This window comes from Amblyomma maculatum, chromosome 4 (genome assembly GCF_055883805.1).
Source record: "Amblyomma maculatum isolate TAMU_Amacu chromosome 4, ASM5588380v1, whole genome shotgun sequence".
In the NCBI taxonomy this organism is placed as follows: domain Eukaryota; kingdom Metazoa; phylum Arthropoda; class Arachnida; order Ixodida; family Ixodidae; genus Amblyomma; species Amblyomma maculatum.
Window position 1 is genome coordinate 92,661,072 of NC_139347.1, and position 17,876 is coordinate 92,678,947.

The window sequence follows — 17,876 nt, forward strand, 5'->3', positions numbered from 1 at the left end:
CTGAGGGGCGTGCCCTGGATTTGGTTGGTCAGCATCTTCAGAGAGGGGCTGGACATAGGGGGTTTTTAAGGACGCTGCAGAGCACGAAATGTCGCTCTGGGCCCTGGGTAAACGGCTCATCCAGTCGCTTCTCGCTATGAACTCTTAACGCTTGCCATTTTGCTGATGTACCCTTCTTTTTCGTGTAAATAATCTTGTAAATAAGTTTCTCAAAGTGCCATTAAACCTGCTTGTACATATTTCACCAACTTCGAAGATTCAATCCTACTTCAACCCCGAGTCTCTGCACGCTACCAAGTGAAGGCCGGGTCGACGTAGCCCCAGCGTCACGACAATTGGCAATAAGTTACTCGAAATTCAAAGTCGACAAGTGCCGCAGAATACGCAAAGCGACTATGCATACTTTAATCAAATTACCTGAAGCAATGACACTAACAGCAGTAAGCGAGGTTCGTACGTATTCTGGCGAAGTTTATATATACATGCCCGCATAAGGCGCAGCCTTTTGCGTTTTTGAGAAGGCGTGATGACCACAATGTGCATGCTTGGCTCTGCTTGCAAGTGTTAGAAGATACATGAATACTTATAAACTCGGGAAACGTACGTATCTTACTTTTTGACGAAATCTAGGGCCTCAGTGTTGCATAACGGCGCGATACGCATTTAGATTCTTCCTAACCTTTTCTACTACGTCAGCGTTGCGAACAAATCAACTTCGCTTCGTAACAAGTCAAACTGCGGCATGTGCTGATTGACGGCTGTGTACGACCTTCATTTATTTGGCAATATTTACAAAGTCTTGCGCTGCGGTGGCCCGCGAATTACTCTTAAGAATATTGCAGCGCGCTGAACCGTTTATTCGCTCCTTTGGGAGTGTTTTGCTGACGCACTCAACGTTATTGCCACATACATTTATCAAAATATTGGCGATTCTCAGACCATCGCTGTATCAATGCGCCCACGCCGGCATCCCGTCGATAGAATACTCGCGATGCAGATTCGCGCCGCTTGGTTCAAGTAAGTACTGTCACCATTACGATATGCCGCTTTCCATTGCAAAAGCAGGACACACAAACAGAAGTTTATTTTGACTGCATACTGAGGATACATAAGGGGATACACATTGTCCAGCACTATTGTGCAATGCAATACAAGCTGCAGGTCTGTCCTGCACGACGATTACTACATTGGTGCCAAGTTTAGAAGTAAACAACGTGTACAGGTGCGGACATAAGTAAACGGAGCACATATTTCCGTTAAAATCACGCCTTCTACACTGGATATTAGAAAACAATATTTGTCCATGTCAAATGGCACTGGTGACTACTATACATACCACGATTGCCAGTTTCATTTACGCTATGCGTGAGAAGGTTTATAAGGAAACAGCATGCTCCGTTTACTTTTGTCCGTACCGGTACGTGTACATCCTTACATTCCTCCGTACATCCCTCCAGCATGTGCTGGTATACAGCCCTGTAAAAAGTCGGATTTTCTCCAAGAAGCGTCGTGGCAGGAAGGAAACTCGTCAGCACTGATGCGTCCGTTGTTGTCCGTCAACGAGATGGGAAAGCCGAGAGGTGTAATTCTATTGCTTTCCCACCGCTATAGCTGCCCAAAAAGACTGAACTTTCGGGTGCAGAAGCTGCTGATTGGCAAGCCAGTCACGACATCGATGGCCGTATATTCGCGGCATTTTTAGGGAGACGACCTCGTTCTTCCAGATTGACGCAAGTATAGATTTGTTTTAATTTAATTAATCATGGCTGGTCGATTTACTTGCCTTCCCGGTGCAACTGTACCACTCGCAAAATTATACTTCGTCTTCACGCAAGCTGCAGTTGAAGCTTTGGCGTTTTATGTTTCTCTCCGCCTTTCATACTTTCACACTGGTGCTTGTTTATTTCAAATACCTGTGTTTCGCAATAAAGCATCGAAGTGTGAAGATTGGAATGGCGACAGACGAGCGCACTTGAGAAAGTAGTACCCAACAAGCAATAAGCAAAACAAAATGGCGAAGCAGGCCGAGTTACGTTTACACAATAAACTCCCCAATAAATGTAACTTTTACTTCTCGTTTCAAACATAGAAATGGGATTATGGGATTATCGTAATAGCATCTCTAGGTCGGAAGCAAACAAACAGCAAAAAAAAAAAAAAAAAACATTACAAGAGTTCAACGCTGCTGAACCAAATATTGAGCGAAAGCATTAGCTGCGGGTGACCGAGCGTTCTTCTTCTTCCTTAGCCCACACGCTTTAACCAAGCCGTATGAACGGGCCTTAGGGGTAACGTGAATGCCAGGGTCCTGGCAGGCTGATTCTGACATAACCGTCCCATGTGAAATGAGAGACCTAAGTTGGCAGCTCCTGCCAACCCATCTCTCGCTTTTGTGTCACGTGGGGTGTTACGTCACAGCGTCACGTGGGTAAGACGTGGCTGCCGTCGCGCTACGCCGACCGCTTGAGTTGGTAGCCCAGCTCTCACCCTAGTGTCACGTGAGATGTGACGCCACAGCGTCACGTGGTTAAGACGTACGTGGCTACCGCCGCGCTACGCTGAAGGCTCGAAAGCTAGAGTAGTATTGCTTTCGCAATAAATAAATAAAAAACTGGAAGCAGGAACATAACCCTGCGTCTAGAATTCGTGCCACCACGTCTCCGATGACGAGCGCGCCGAATTCACGTGGCAGTGTACCTGAGTAAGCATATCAACGGCCACTTGGCTCTTTCACTAAGACTACTCCCGACAATAAAGTTTTTTCTCTCTCTCTCCAAATGCTCGAGCCTTCCTCTTCAGAGCAAATAAAGCGAAATTTCGTACCACGTGCTACATTTCACGGTCTACGCTCGCCCAGAAGCAGTGCTTCGTAGAAATAAGGTCGACAAATGATCACGTTGTCCGAAGCGTAACAGTTCCGTATGGGATTTGTTCCGCAGTACACCCGCCGTTCTACGCCCTAAAGTCTAATTTACAATACTTGCTCGACTGAAGTGACAGCTACATGGGAATGGTTCTGATTTTCGACTTCCTCAATAACCTACCGCTAACCATTTTAGCTTCTAGCGTTATGCCCTTATTTATTTTACCCCGTCGGGGTGGCGCAGTGGTTACGGCGCTAGACTACTGTTACCAGGGACGCGGGATCAAATCCCGGCCTCGGCGGCCGCTTTTCGATGGCGGCGAAAAGCAAGGTTACCGTGTGCTGTGCGATGTCACTGCACGTTAAAGAACCCCAGGTGGTCGAAATTTCCGGAGTCCTCCACTACGGCGTCTCTCATAGCCTGAGTTGCTTTGGGACTTGAAACCCTACAAACCAAACCAATCATGTCCTTATTTCGCAAAGCCTTGCTTACCTGTAACAATATAGCATCAAACCCGAGACGTGCTCCACTACGGCGTCTCTCATAGCCTGAGTTGCTTTGGGACTTGAAACCCTACAAACCAAACCAATCATGTCCTTATTTCGCAAAGCCTTGCTTACCTGTAACAATGTAGCACCAAACCCGAGACGTGCTGGCATTTTTTTTTTTTTCATGACTGCCCGCCTTTCAAGAACAGTCAGCGCTGGCGATCGTAACATCGCTAAAAACGCCCTCGAAACGAAGATTGTTTCGTATTCCACTCACACGGTGGACGTTTCCAGACAAGGGCCGAAAATTTCCACGTTGTCATCGATTGCTTGGTTCACTTCAACTAATACCAACAGTTTAGCTAAACCTGTAGGCGCTAACCCTCAATGAAATAGCGCTTCTCAGTCGTGCAATCAAGAAAACTTAATATTGCACCTATGCAAATCACCGACGAACTACATCCCTTAACTCAGAGTTCTACCCCCCTCCCCCGTCGTGGTGGTGCAGCGGCTAGGGCGCTCGACCTCTGTGCCTAAGGATGCGGGGTCGAATCCGCTTTTCGGTGGCGGCGAAAAGCAAGGCGTCCATGTGGTGTGCGACATCAGTTGCACGTTAAAGAACCCCAGGTGGTCGACATTTCCGGAGCCCTCCACTACGGCTTCGCATAGCCTGAGTCGCTTTGGGACGTTAAACCCCACAAACCACAAACCAAGCAGAGTTCTTCCGAACATTAGCTCTTTCTGCGGTCGCAATCTTGGCTAGACTGTGGCGCCGCATCAGGTTCGTGAACATTTCCAATGGGTTGCGCTGAGTCTGTTCGTTATCAAGCGCCGAGGCAGGGGCATGCACATATGTTCACAGTGCAAATAGCATTACACCCTCTCGCCGAAAAACGCGTCATAGTCAGACGCTGGAGATATTTATGTAAGGTCCAAATTGTTCTTCCCCGATTGGTCGCCTCCGCTAGCGATCGAAGTGGAGAGTGCACTCCTTATCACACTCAAATCTACAGGCCCTACACGCCTTACAAGCCCTCCACTCGTAAACAGAGGTTATTTGTCCAAGGTGAACCTTTTGGTCTTTCATAAAGGAATACTTTTCGTCTTTTTGGTCCTCGATCGCTCACCTCCACTAGCGGTCGAAGTGGAGAGTACACTCCTTAGCACACGCAAATCTACACACCCTACACGCCCTACACGCCCTCCACTCGTAAACAGAGGTTATTTGTCCAAGGTGAACCTTTTGGTCTTTCATAAAGGAATACTTTTCGTCTTTTTGGTCCTCGATCGCTCACCTCCACTAGCGGTCGAAGTGGAGAGTACACTCCTTAGCACACGCAAATCTACACACCCTACACGCCCTACACGCCCTCCACTTGTAAACAGAGGTTCTTTGTCCAAGGTGAACCTTTTGGTCTTTCATAAAGGAATACTTTTCGTCTTTTTGGTCCCCGATCGCTCACCTCCACTAGCGGTCGAAGTGGAGAGTGCACTCCTTAGCACACGCAAATCTACACACCCTACACGCCCTACACGCCCTCCACTTCTAAACAGAGGTTCTTTGTCCAAGGTGAACCTTTTGGTCTCTTTCACAGGTGAGATTCTTTCGCGCCGAGACCTCTTCGCAAATCTGTGCCGATTAGTGATGCCTGGAAATAAAGGTAATTCAGACAGTGCCCAGCGGCGGTGGTGCAGTGGTTAAGATGCCCGACTACTGTGCCGCAGTAGCCGGGTTCGATCCCGAGCGCCGGCGGCTGTGTTTCTGTGAAGGCGAAACGAAGAGGCGTCTGTGTGCTGTGCGATGTCAGTGCACGTTAAAGATCCCCAGCTGGTCGAAATTAGTCCGGAGCTCTCCACTACGGCACCCCTTTCTCTCTTTCCGCTTTCACTACCACCTTTCTCCTTCCCCCGCCTGGTGTCCACAGAGTAAGTGTGACAGATAATGCGCCTTCTCTTTAATGTGAACCACTTATTATTATTACTATTATAGATGACAGTGAATGCGAGAAATAATTATGGCACGTGCTTTGATGCACTCAAGCGCGTTAGTTAATACTTCCTGTCGTTAATTCACATATTAAAAATAGTTGACTTAAGAACGAAGACCGTTAAACTAAACGTCCTAACCACAATTTTAGCATGCACGCCTCAGGCCACACGTGTATATGTCATTAAAGGATCATTCGCTGGCCTGGTTTTCGGCTTCTCTGCTGTAAAACTTTTTGGAAAATGTGTTTTGGAATTGGGGGGGGGGGGGGGGGTGCAGGCAAAAACATTTATTTATGACGCTCTTAAGCCAATCTAACACTAAGTTCGAATAATCGTCACTCATCACCATCAAAATATTTCTTACGAGAACCAGAACTGTAGGCGAAATCTGCAAGGCGGAGGAGGTGCAGGAAAATTGGCGCTGATGCCGTTCTATTTAGTACTTCTGACGGTATACATGCTACCAAAATCTCATCTCGCTGTGCAAACTAAATGTGCACGTGCGTGCGTCGTGAACAGTTCCATGGACGCAGAGCTATACTGGTGGGCCTCAAGCAAACCACTGTATACTGTACCATAGTGTATATATTTATTTTATTTTTACCTACCCTTTTCTTTCTCCCTATTGCTCACCTCTTTGATTTCCTCTACCTCTTCCTCGCTATACCTTTATTTCCGCCGCCCCAGCTCAGGTGCTTCAGATATCAGATAGCAGATACCGGGGCTGGCAAACATCTTTTCCTTCCTTTTGTATATATAATAAATAACAACAACAACACACTAAAAAGCCACGCAGCCTTATCACTCGCCTCGGCGGTTACAGAGCTCCTCGCAAACACGCCGAGGTGAAGAGCACAAGGTGCGAAGAAAGCGAAGCGCGCCCCTTAGTAACGAGACGGTCCCTTGCGGATTCCAGCTGCGTGCCGACGCGAAATAGGCGTCGTTTGGCGCACCGGCAGTGGCCGCGCTCACCACCTGTTACGCGCCGTCCCGGTTCCAATTGGCGTCGGTGCTCACTGCCTCGAAAGAGTGCGCGTGTGTTTACTTTGCTTCTTTTCCACCAGCATTGGGAAACGTTCCCCTTGTGCGAGAAAAGATTAACGATTGCTTCGTAATTCGGCTGATGGGCGATGCTCGCCCACATTAGCTTTACTAAGTCTGCAGAGCGATTTTGAGGACAGCAGTTCTGTCTTAGAGGACTGTACATTCTACCTCGCTTATTCCATCGCCTTCCCATCGCCATTTTTCGATGCTCGCCTTGGCTCTCTTTTCGTATTCAACGGAGTGATCCCGCAGACACCAACGCGTAAGGCTGGCATTTGGCCTTTTTCTTTTACAGGACCGCTGGTTGTTTTGGTTTGCTTTATAGGGTTAACGTCCCAAAGTCACTCACGCTATGAGAGACGCCGTAGTGGAGGGCTCCGGAAATATTGACAACCTGGGATTAAATGTGCACTGACATCGCACAACACACGGGCGCCTGGCTTTTCGCCTCCATCAAAAAGCGACCGCCTAGGCCGGTATTCGATCCCACATCGTTGGGCACAGTAGTCGAGCACCCTAACCACTGCACCACCACGGCGGGGCTTTACAGGACTTCTGGCGGTACACATACTACAAAAATTTCATCTCGTGCAAACAAAAACAGGATGTGACATTGATGCGGCGACGAATATCAAGCTTTAGCTTAGAAACTTATCCGTCGATTTCACTCACGCCTGCTTATTACGATGGCATAACACCGCCGTGGTGGCGCAGTGGTTAGGATGCCCGACTATTGTGCCGGAGTAACCAGGTTCGACCCCGATCGCCGCTGGCTGCGTTTCGATGAATGCGAAACGGAGAGGCGTCCGTGGGCTGTCCAATGTCAGTGCAGGTTAAAGCTCCCCAGGTGGTCAAGAATAATCCGAAGCCCTCCACTAGGGCACCTCTTACTACTTTCCGCTTTCACTCCCGCCTTCCTTCCTTCCCTTACGGCGCAGTTGAGGTGTCCACGGAGGTGTGGGACCGACACTACGCCTCTCCTTTCCTATCAGCCAATTTACGATTTACCTAGGTCACGGGGTATGCCTTGTTGATATGCGATCTTACTCCTCGATGCCCGTGCACGTTTTCCCCTGATGAGGCTGGGACAGGTGGGTTACCGCTTCTTGCTACGGGGGCTGGCCTGCCACTGAATTTTTATCTGTTGTGGGCCGTCATTGCACCCGCCACCGCTTCGGTGGTGGACGACGGCTGTTGTTTCGGCGCGCGTCTTTCTCTCCCTCTTCCTTTTCTCTCCTCTATTTTCTCTTCTGTCTGCACGAAGCAGCGGAGGTGGCTCAGCTACAGAGCCAGTAGCAGGCCCGTGCATTTTCTTTTCCTTCTTCCTACAGCCCCAACAACCGCACGTTATAGAGATCCGCAGGTGGTCGAAATTACCCCGCAGCCTTCCACTGCTGCACCTCTTTCTATCTTTACCCTTTAACTCCCACCTGCCTCCCTTTCCTCACCTCGCAGGTCAAGTGTCCACGTGTGGTACACGCTGTTGCTATGCGATGTACTGCTCAGGTCAAATTACGGGAATAACTCGACTTTGAAGAATGCTGGCTCCTGCTCTAAAAGACATTCAGCCTTACCACTTGCTTCAGCGGTCACAGAGCTTCTCGGAAACACTCACCAGGATTTTGAATTCAGCCCAGTTTACAAATTTAAAGAAATATGTGAATATTACAGATCCACGTACCAAACTCTTCCCACCCCGTGCAAAGGGCTGGGGAAGGCTAACGAGTGGATGCTCCTGCGCCTGCTCACCAATACAATGTTGTGTCCGGCAACTCTAAAATATTTTGATCCACAATTCCACGGGCTGTGCTCGCACTGTGGGGAGGGCCTGTCAGAAAAACCCATATTTGCCCTTCATCCCCAACCCCACCCGAGAGAACTGGGAGGCGACCCTGTCCGGCTACTGCACCCTAGAGGCCCAAAAGGTCTTAACGCAGCGCGCCCGGGCTGCGGCAAACGCCAATGGAGTGCCTGTCTAGGCATCCCACCTAGTGCATATACCTCTCTGTACGTATAATAAATGTTTCACTACCACCACCACCTCGCATTCATTCATTAATTCATTCATTCATTCATTCATTCATTCATTTCGCCCTATATGGCAATGTGATGTAGGTGGCGCTTGGGAAGCCTCTTTGGGAAGATCATTTGCTTACTTTATTAAGAGCACTATTTTTTCACTTCGGACACCAGCACAACGAAGAAGCCTGAATTATTTTATCGGTCGCGTGTTTCTAGATAAGCACATATCAGGTCGCAGTTCTCTTTTCGAATGGGTCTCGTCGGCTATCAGACGGCTACCGCTAGCAAGCGATAGTAAACGCCAGAAAATATAGAAGAGGAAGCAGAGGTTAGTTGTGCGTCGGCTGCTGAATTCAGTCAAACTTCATCCATCAGTCGAACGGTCGCTATCTTTCCCTTCAAACTGTTCGCGCTATCTCATAGTCATGTGTCATTTCCGATACGCAGTTCTGCCATGCGGAACAGACTAAATAAGCGCTAACATAAGCGTTGTCGATGCCAGCCTGTCACGGCTCCGCGACACCTTTAGAGTTTAATCCGAAACCAGCAGTCCCACTCACCTCGTTAAGTTTTGTCTATCGTTTTCCGTATTTTCTGCCCTGCCTAAAGTTTCCTAATGATCTCTGAGCTCGACGGCTTTCGCTTTGCTCACTCGTTCCACGGGCTACATACACAGTATAGGCCCACCGAGACGACGACTGGCCGAGCGCAGATAGGAAGAGGAGGCAGGGAAACTGGGCTCACGACCCGCCTTAGATTAAGGGCTTGATGGCCGGCACGTGATGCTTTAAAGGGTTTGTCTCCGGGGCTTCCCCACGACATCTCGAATGACCCGGGGCTCTTTACGGCGCTCTAAAAAGTGAGCCGCCGGCGAAGGAATCGGACGTCACTGCCTGCAGAGAACGAAACCATCTTCCTCGAACAACCAACCACCACGGAGCATCTCGGAAGGTTGTAGAGAGGGAGAGGGGGGGGGGGGAGGACGCGGAGGATCATAAAAGACCGCCGGCTTTCAAAATCTCTCTCTCTCTCTCTCTGCCTGCTTCGCTCGCTGAGTCGTTTTTCCTCGCGGATATGCCGTGTGCAGAGTGAGGGAGCCACAAAGAGAAAGAAGGAAAACAGAGAAGCGTTAAGGAGAAAGGGGTCCGAACTGTATGAAACGGCGCCGCGCTGTCCAACGATTTCGCTACGGCGTTAAACCACCCGCAAAGGTGGGGTTAACGGCCGGTAGGACTTGTAAGATGCAGCTCGGCTATTAGACGTGTGTACATGCCAGTGTAGTTTGTGTATCGCGACGTTTTTCTGCGCGAAATTATAAAGAAGCGGGGGGAGTTATTTAACGGCTGTTTTTCTGTAGATGCGCTCGGGCAGTCTTTTCTACTACATGCCGCCGTATTCCAGCTTTCTCGGGACAAAATCGTTACTTGTAAATGCATCCAAGTAAGGTTTCGAATAAAGCACAACGAAGAAAGTTCGAAACCCACCGCCGGACACCCACCGGTAAAAATGGGTACAAGCGTCCCCCGGCCTGGTGCTCGGCTTTTACAGGGGTGTGCGTTTGGGAGAAGCTCCGTAAACCCCGCTGCGCGCCCCTCCTCCGCAGTGGGCCCAAACCCAGTTTCGAACCTCGCAGCCTGCAAAGGTGGTTCTGTTTGTCTTGCAAAGGTACTTCCTTTGACCCTCACCTGAAGTGCTCCCTTAGAGCCTCAGCTGCAGCAGTCCTAAAAAAACAAAACGAAAAAAAAAAAAAAGGGCCACATAATGGGCTGTTGCCGCGCAAGGCGGACTTATTGTTGTCCGATGGCAGAACGAATCACTGCCACATCGGCGCAACTATTTGGGCCGTGACCCCTTTTCCCAAGCATTTCACCCCAGAAGAGCCGAGCACCAGGCCGGGGGAAAGCTTGTACCCATTTAAAAACCGGTGGGTAACCGGCGGCACCAGGGATCGAACCCGGTACCTCCCGAATGCGAGGTGGATGCTCTACCACACGGCCACCGCTTCGGACATCCGCCATCGGACAACAATAAGCCCGCCTCGCGCGGCAAAAGCCCATTATGTGGCCCTTTTTTAGGACTGCTGCAGCTGAGACTCTAAGGGAGCACTTCAGGTGAGGGTCAAAGGAAGTACCTTTGCAAGACAAACAGAACCACCTTTGCAGGCTGCGAGGTTCGAAACTGGGTTTGGGCCCACTGCGGAGGAGGGGCGCGCAGCGGGGTTTACGGAGCTTCTCCCAAACGCACACCCCTGTAAAAGCCGAGCACCAGGCCGGGGGACGCTTGTACCCATTTTTACCGGTGGGTGTCCGGCGGTGGGTTTCGAACTGACCACCTCCCGCAGCCGAGACGGGCGCTCTAACCACTAGGCCACTAGGACTGCTGCAGCTGAGGCTCTAAGGGAGCACTTCAGGTGAGGGTCAAAGGAAGTACCTTTGCAAGACAAACAGAACCACCTTTGCAGGCTGCGAGGTTCGAAACTGGGTTTGGGCCCACTGCGGAGGAGGGGCGCGCAGCGGGGTTTACGGAGCTTCTCCCAAACGCACACCCCTGTAAAAGCCGAGCACCAGGCCGGGGGACGCTTGTATCCATTTTTACCGGTGGGTGTCCGGCGGTGGGTTTCGAACTGACCACCTCCCGCAGCCGAGACGGGCGCTCTAACCACTAGGCCACGGCTGCGGTTTTTAGGACTGCTGCAGCTGAGGCTCTAAGGGAGCACTTCAGGTGAGGGTCAAAGGAAGTACCTTTGCAAGACAAACAGAACCACCTTTGCAGGCTGCGAGGTTCGAAACTGGGTTTGGGCCCACTGCGGAGGAGGGGCGCGCAGCGGGGTTTACGGAGCTTCTCCCAAACGCACACCCCTGTAAAAGCCGAGTATTTTATATAACACCCCAAAGCTCAAGAAAACAAAGTACAAAATGCGGGAAGTTTTGAAAATGGGGAAGACATCGTATAATATACTGTTTCATTAAAAATGCGATTAGGTTACCCCATTACAACATTATACGTATGTGTATGTGTGCGATAATAATAGAGACTGTTTTATCCACAATCAAAGTCTGGCGCAGTAACACAAAGTTCCAATTGTTTTCTTCGTGAAAGCATGGCTGTAGAACTCCAGATGTGAGGCTTTGAAGCGTGTTGCGGTATGCATGAGACATATGTCAGGCTTCTCTTTAAAACAAAGAAAAAGCGTAATATTTTCATACACTTAAAAATAGCACTGGTTATCAATCAATCGACTTTGTGTGGGAGTTCGGAATTCATTCATGCCCTCGAGCTACGCATGAGCACAGAAGCCAGCACATTTTGTTTCATTCAAAAGGACAATCTTACAAAGAGGATACCTCAGAAAAGAACAAACTCGTGCATTTCTCACCTTTTCTGCTACAAATCGGATTCACACTAAATACAACACGGTTACCCTAACACCCTTAGCTTAAAAAGCATATGTATGGGTTCTCAGATGCCGCTCTTTAGCATACACGCTGGTTGGTTTTCAAAGCATAATTGTTTATTAAAATGGATTAATTATTTAGTACTCCAAATATTTCAAATTTTTCTCGCTGCAATGGTTACTCAGTCGTATAACAGCCCAGCATGCCCCTTTCACCAGTGTACTTTTTACCTTAACCACTATTTGACCCGCTGCTTGAACGTTTCAAGCCTCTTGCTCTCTGTCTCTTATCTTGCTTATCTCCTGTCGTCATTAAAATATATATCTCTCTCTCCTCTTATCTTGCAACTGGGTTTTCCCTTATCCAAATACAGCTGGCAGACCAGAAAACACGCACACAGGTGCCCAAAAAATATGCAGTATGTGTATACGCCTTGAGTCGCCTGAAACCGATGTCATGACGCACACACGGTCTCCGTGTCGCAGGCATTAAAACTGGGTTTCTAGCGTAGCCCGCTTTCCGTCGTCAAGGAGAAAAAGCGCGGAGCAGTGCGTGAGAATTTCACTTCAGAACCGCTCTTCTAGAAATAGAGGGGGGGGGGGGGGGGGGGGAGCCTCGCGTTTAATTAGACGGGCAAACTTTTTAACAGCCTGTTCCGCGTCGCTGCCAAGGACGGACGGCCGGGCCCCTCGAGCAGCGGCCGTCTCTAGCACGCGAGCACCTTCGCGCCGCGAACGATGAAGAGATAGAGCGAAAAAGCGAGAAGAGTGGTTCAGCTGCGGAAAGAAAGCGCGGATGGCATGTTCTTGACGCCAGAGGTCGCGAGCTGCAGGCGCGACGCGACATTATTCACAAGGCACGCCTAAGCGTTACGCGTTACACAAGAGGCGCTACCCTCCACCATCACCTCAACCTCCTCTGCTGCCTTCCTCCACGCCCCGTTCAGCCAGCTGCCCGGCAAGCCGTCGACGGTGCACAGTTTTGCAACGCCAAGAACCTCACCCCGCGAGGCGGGCGGCTACGTCGTCGCCGCTGTCTCTCTCTATACGTGTGTGTGAGTTTCTCTGGCTTTCACTAAATACCGGCGCCATTAGGTGGACGCCGCGGGTACGACACACGCAGCTCGGGCTCAAACCATCAGCGCGCCCCATACATCACGGAAGCCAAGCCCGCGCGCATTAGCCAGACTTCGCGCTCATATTCTTTCTCTTCTTACTCCTTCCGTCTGTCTTTCGCCGCATCCATGGAGGAAGGGCCGCATCGCGAACTTCTCTCTCTTCCTACCTCTCTCTCTCTCTCTCTCTCTCTCTCTCTCTCTCTCTCTCTCTCTCGATATGTATGCTGTTTTTTTTTTTTCTCACATCTGTTATTGTTAATCCGTACTCTACTTTGTCGCCATGCTGTTTCGCGGAAACAAGTGCAGGCTAGGAGAGGGCTCTGCGCGTTCGAGTAGTGTTGAGTAGGTGCAAGGGAAGAATAAACAGATATTGCAGCAAAAAGAGAAAAAAAAAAAAAAAACAGCCAAAAATGGAGAATGATCTCCAGGAGCTCAAATGGGCGTTAAGAAGAGACAAAATAGCACCTGCAGCTTACGACCGCGCTAGTTATCGCAGCTGAAACATTACTGCGGGCGTCTTCCTAAAACAAAATATTTTAAGAAGGCTCGCTCTGCACCATGCTCTTAACGCTTGCTGGCGTAACGTGGCCGCAGTAGCGACGTTTGCAAAGGGGAAGACATCATCGCGTCCTAATTGATAAAACTCGGTCGCTGCACCGCCATGGGGCGAGGAGGGTCAGAAAAAGGGAGAGAATGGAGCGGTTGCTCCTTAAAGGCAGTGGTTTCTCCGAAGAATGAGGTCGCTCGGGTTTCCGCAGGTTTCCCTCGGCGGCTTGCGGCAAGTTTGTATCCCTTACACTCTTTTGTTTTCTTCGTCCTCCGCAGTGTGTGCGGGATATCGAATTACCGAAACCTTATTAGCCGCCTGCCCCGCATCCCCCTTTAGTTTGGGTTGCCGAGTCATCAACCGCACGCTTCGCTAAGCTTCCGACCGATGATCGTGTGCGGCTGGTAAAAGAAAGCGCGGCCTGCCCTTATGCCGCAAATTAATGACGATGGCGATGTGGTTCAAAGGAAAAGCGATCTTGCGGCTTTGCCAGTGTAGTGGTGCAAATAGACTGATCAGAGGGTGTAACTTAATCAGCGAGACTGTTCCCGGCGTTCGAGCCCTTATACATTCTTGAAATATGCGCGGGGCTTCTGAAAAGGTTCGTGGTGCGCTGATGAAATAAACAGTATTTTCATGCAGGCTGGCGAACGGCTCTATGAGTGACCGAAGAAAAAGAAATAAAATTTGAGCGCTAGGAGTGAAAGGATGACGAGGTCATGTTGCGCTGTTTGTAGCAGTAACTATATTGCCATATTGCCATATTGCCATATTGCCATATTGTCATATTGCCATTTTTACAGATGCCCCCCAGTAGAATGAAAAAGTTGCTGTTGGCATATACTCCCAAGCTCTTGACTGGAGTTATTAATTTCTGGTCCCTGACTATACGCCAGTTTTTGCTGCTGAGTTTCTGGTCGTTGAGTTGGCCTTGACAAAGATTCCTAGTAATATTTCATAGGTTATTTTTCTTTTTGACAGCCTATCCGTGTTGGCATCACTCGAAAATTTGAGGGACACTCTGCATAGCCATTCCCTTTATTTTTTTATTCCTCCTCACATTACATAATTGCGTTTTCACTGGGTCCCTAGCCATTGTGATATTACATCTAATGAAAGAGCAGATTTTTTAGCAAAATCCGCCCTTGGTGGACCTCTTGTTCCGTGCACACCTAATACCGTTTACTTAACTTTAGCACGATTTCAAATTTTTCAACGTCTGCATTACCTCAGTCACGAGCCTCTCCTTTCTGCACCGAATTACCAACACCTCAGATGGCCTTGGCGTGGACGCATGTGTAGTTCTATAGGCAATGTGAAGTGTTTATGACTCTCTTGTGCTGCAGATTACCCAAACTAAATCCGTATTTATGTCGTTCGAGGCTATCCGGTACTATCCTCTGTGAGTCTTGCAAAGAAATTGAATCCATAGATCATTTTTTCCTCTTCTGCCGGCGGTTCACATCTCTCCGCAAAACTTACTTAGCGACTCCCCTTTCGAGATTAGGCCTTCCTCTAACCATTCCAGTTCTCCTCTCCTTCGGGGCAAGCGTCAAGGGCTATGCCTTAAAACCAGTGTGCGATTCTATTCATGATTACATAATTTCAACAGGCAGATTCCTATGCTAGGTAACACTTCATTACTTTTTCTTTTCCTTTTCATTTTTTTTTTCCAAGTTCTTGTTAAACACCCATATTTATCTGAATACTCCAGTACTTGACCAACTATATTTACAATCTACAATGTACCCTGGCCAATCCCTCGCCGTGGGTATGTGCCATTTTGTCTGAGGTCATCATCATCATCATCATCATCATCAGTAACTGCTGGGCATGCAACATATTATATGGCATTTGCATGCGTTGGCGTTATAAGCTTCATAGGAAAAAAATAGAGGCGTCATCGATCATGAAATTGCTCTACTGGCTGTAGGGAAGTGGCTTCACCAGGCTGGAAGTGAAAACTATATTTCGATGTACCTGCACTGATCACGGCGAACTTGGCTAGTAGAAATGGGTTCATTTCAATCAGCGCAAAAAGCAAGGACAACCGAGAATAACTGACAAACACAGCGCTGTGTCGCAAATGAAATGTGCACTGATGGAAAGAGGTACATATATACCATCTAGACATGCGCATGTGCTAAAGGAAGCATGAAAAAACAAAAAAGAACACACAGAAAACACAAAAATATTCTCGGTTGTCCTTGTTTTTTTGCGCTATTTCTTAAAACCTACCTTTAGTGAGTCTATGTCGCCATCTTTATGCACCTACTCGAAACATCTAACCATGAGCCCCAACCTAAAGCTTCCTGATTGTGTGCAAACTTGTTATTGTAAGAACGAGGCAAACCTAATTTAAAGACGTCCGCAGCTTCTGATGCTATCGCAGTGAACATTTTCAGGTTAGCGCGATCCGAAACGAACTGAGTGCATATTACCTAGTTAATTGTTTCGTATTTTACTACGTTGTATTTATTTTCCGCTGTAGCCTGAACGCCTCGCATTCCTTTCCTTGACGTCACAAAGGCACCCAGGGGCAGTTCTGTGTCTATGTGCGTGCTTGTGTGCGTGCGCCTGCGTGCATGAGTGCTGCAATCTTTCACATAGCGGTAACAGTTGCACTTCCCGCAAACAACTTTCATAATGCCTTAATTTTCATGGCATAAGCCCTTCGTCCTGTTTTCGTACGGGCGCATCCAGTGTGAGGAATGCGCCATCACGTAGCCAGTCCCACAGGATTTGTCCTGCAACCTTCTTGGGTACCGGCGGCAACGTCATCACATTCCCCATGCCTCTCGTGCCTTCCTCGCAGCTCCAGAATCTATTCGCGTGAGTGCGCGGGAAAGGCTTATGAACGCTCCGCTGTCAACTGTCCGTCGCCAATTCCCCCTTTTCCTCGTCTTCTCCTAGCCTACCGACCAACGCACGCTCTGCCGAGACACGTCGTCTCGCGCTCACTGAGTACTCGCTCCAAAACGTGTCGCCGAGAACATGCCAGCGGCTGAGGCGCGCGCGTGCTAATCCAGAAACCCGACTGGCTCCGTCGCCCTATTAAATTCCACGCAGGCCCGGACGACGGGCCGAGCTGTCCCCATGAAAAAAAAAAATTAACTCGGGCCGACGACCTTTCAGCTGCGCGCAGCAATTAAATTGAAACTGGCCACACTACCGTACACGACGTACCGGCGCCGCACAGAACGCCAGCACGGCCTGGCGAACTCCCTCGAGCGCTCCTGTGCCTCGCCTTCTTTCGGGTGAAGCTGGGTACTGCAGGAAAGAGTCACGCATGCGAGGTGTTGTTTGGAGGCGGGGGAGGCTAAGTGCGGAGAATAGCAGAGTGCTGTACTAATACGCGGACACCTCGCTTTCCTCTGGCGACTACTGAGAGTGGGCAAGAGAGACGTTTGTCTGGGCGATGCCTATTCGATGCCCCCCCCCCCCCCCTCCCTCTCCCTTCCCTCGCTCTACTCGCTGCTCTGCCTCACGCGCTGCCGGTGTATTCGGAACGGCAGTTTCGCCCATCTGTGCCTCTCGTCAAATTAGATTCGAAGCCGGCGCTCCGCCGCCGCCGAGGTGCCGAGTTGTGCGCGCTGCGATTGAACCGTGAACGCCGGCGAGAGCTCCACTGCGAGCGGGAGAAATGGTTGTAATTAAAACGCGATACATGGCACGACGCGGGAGGCGTACTGCGCGCACTCAGCCGGCTACGAGCGCTCCGATCCGCCCGACGTGTAGGCCCCAGCTGGGATGAAAGAAAAAAAAAGTAAAATAACTAGGAATGTGAAGGGATTTGGAGCAAGGAAAAGTAAGAGAGAGAGAGAGAGAGAGAGAGGGGGAGAAACCTTGGAGGAAGGGAAACGGAGCAGCAATGGAAGACTGCGATGTAGGAAAGGCTAAAAATTGAGCGCGCCAAGCTTCGCTAACTCTCAACGTGAAGAGAGTCCGCTCAAGCGCTTTGGAACGACTTCGAAAACGAAGCCCCTGATAAGATGGGCAAGGAACCGTCGCTACGCTTGAAGAATCTGGCGCGTCAGTTAGTTGGAGAGTGGCTCGGGGAAGAGGAGGAGGGGTTGGATAGCTACGCGGAGATCCGTCGCTCTAACGCCAGGCGGTCGCGCTCCTCCAGCTTGTTTCTGACACATGGGTGACTCTAGAGCATGACGAGCGAATTTAATTGAATCCGAACAAATCACAAACCAGTTTCCTGCGAGTCGATGGGTGCTCACTTGCCGCTGACAGCTAAAACATAGACACGATAAGTTGCGACACTTCTCAAGTGAATATTTTCGAGGTGGCAGACAGTATACTACTTAAAGAAGTAAATAAGAGTGTTTTTTGTCCGGTGTGTGAGGGTCGCAGGCTGACAGCAGCTCAGAGGAGAGCATTATTATCCATTCTGAACAGCAC

General features: G+C 49.6%; 1 protein-coding gene across 1 annotated transcript in view; it reads left to right on the forward strand.

The window, feature by feature from the left end:
• LOC146191671 (cell adhesion molecule Dscam1-like) overlaps positions 1 to 17,876 on the forward strand; it is a 303,280-nt gene that overhangs the window by 218,718 nt on the left and 66,686 nt on the right. The gene's annotated exons all lie outside the window — the stretch shown is intronic.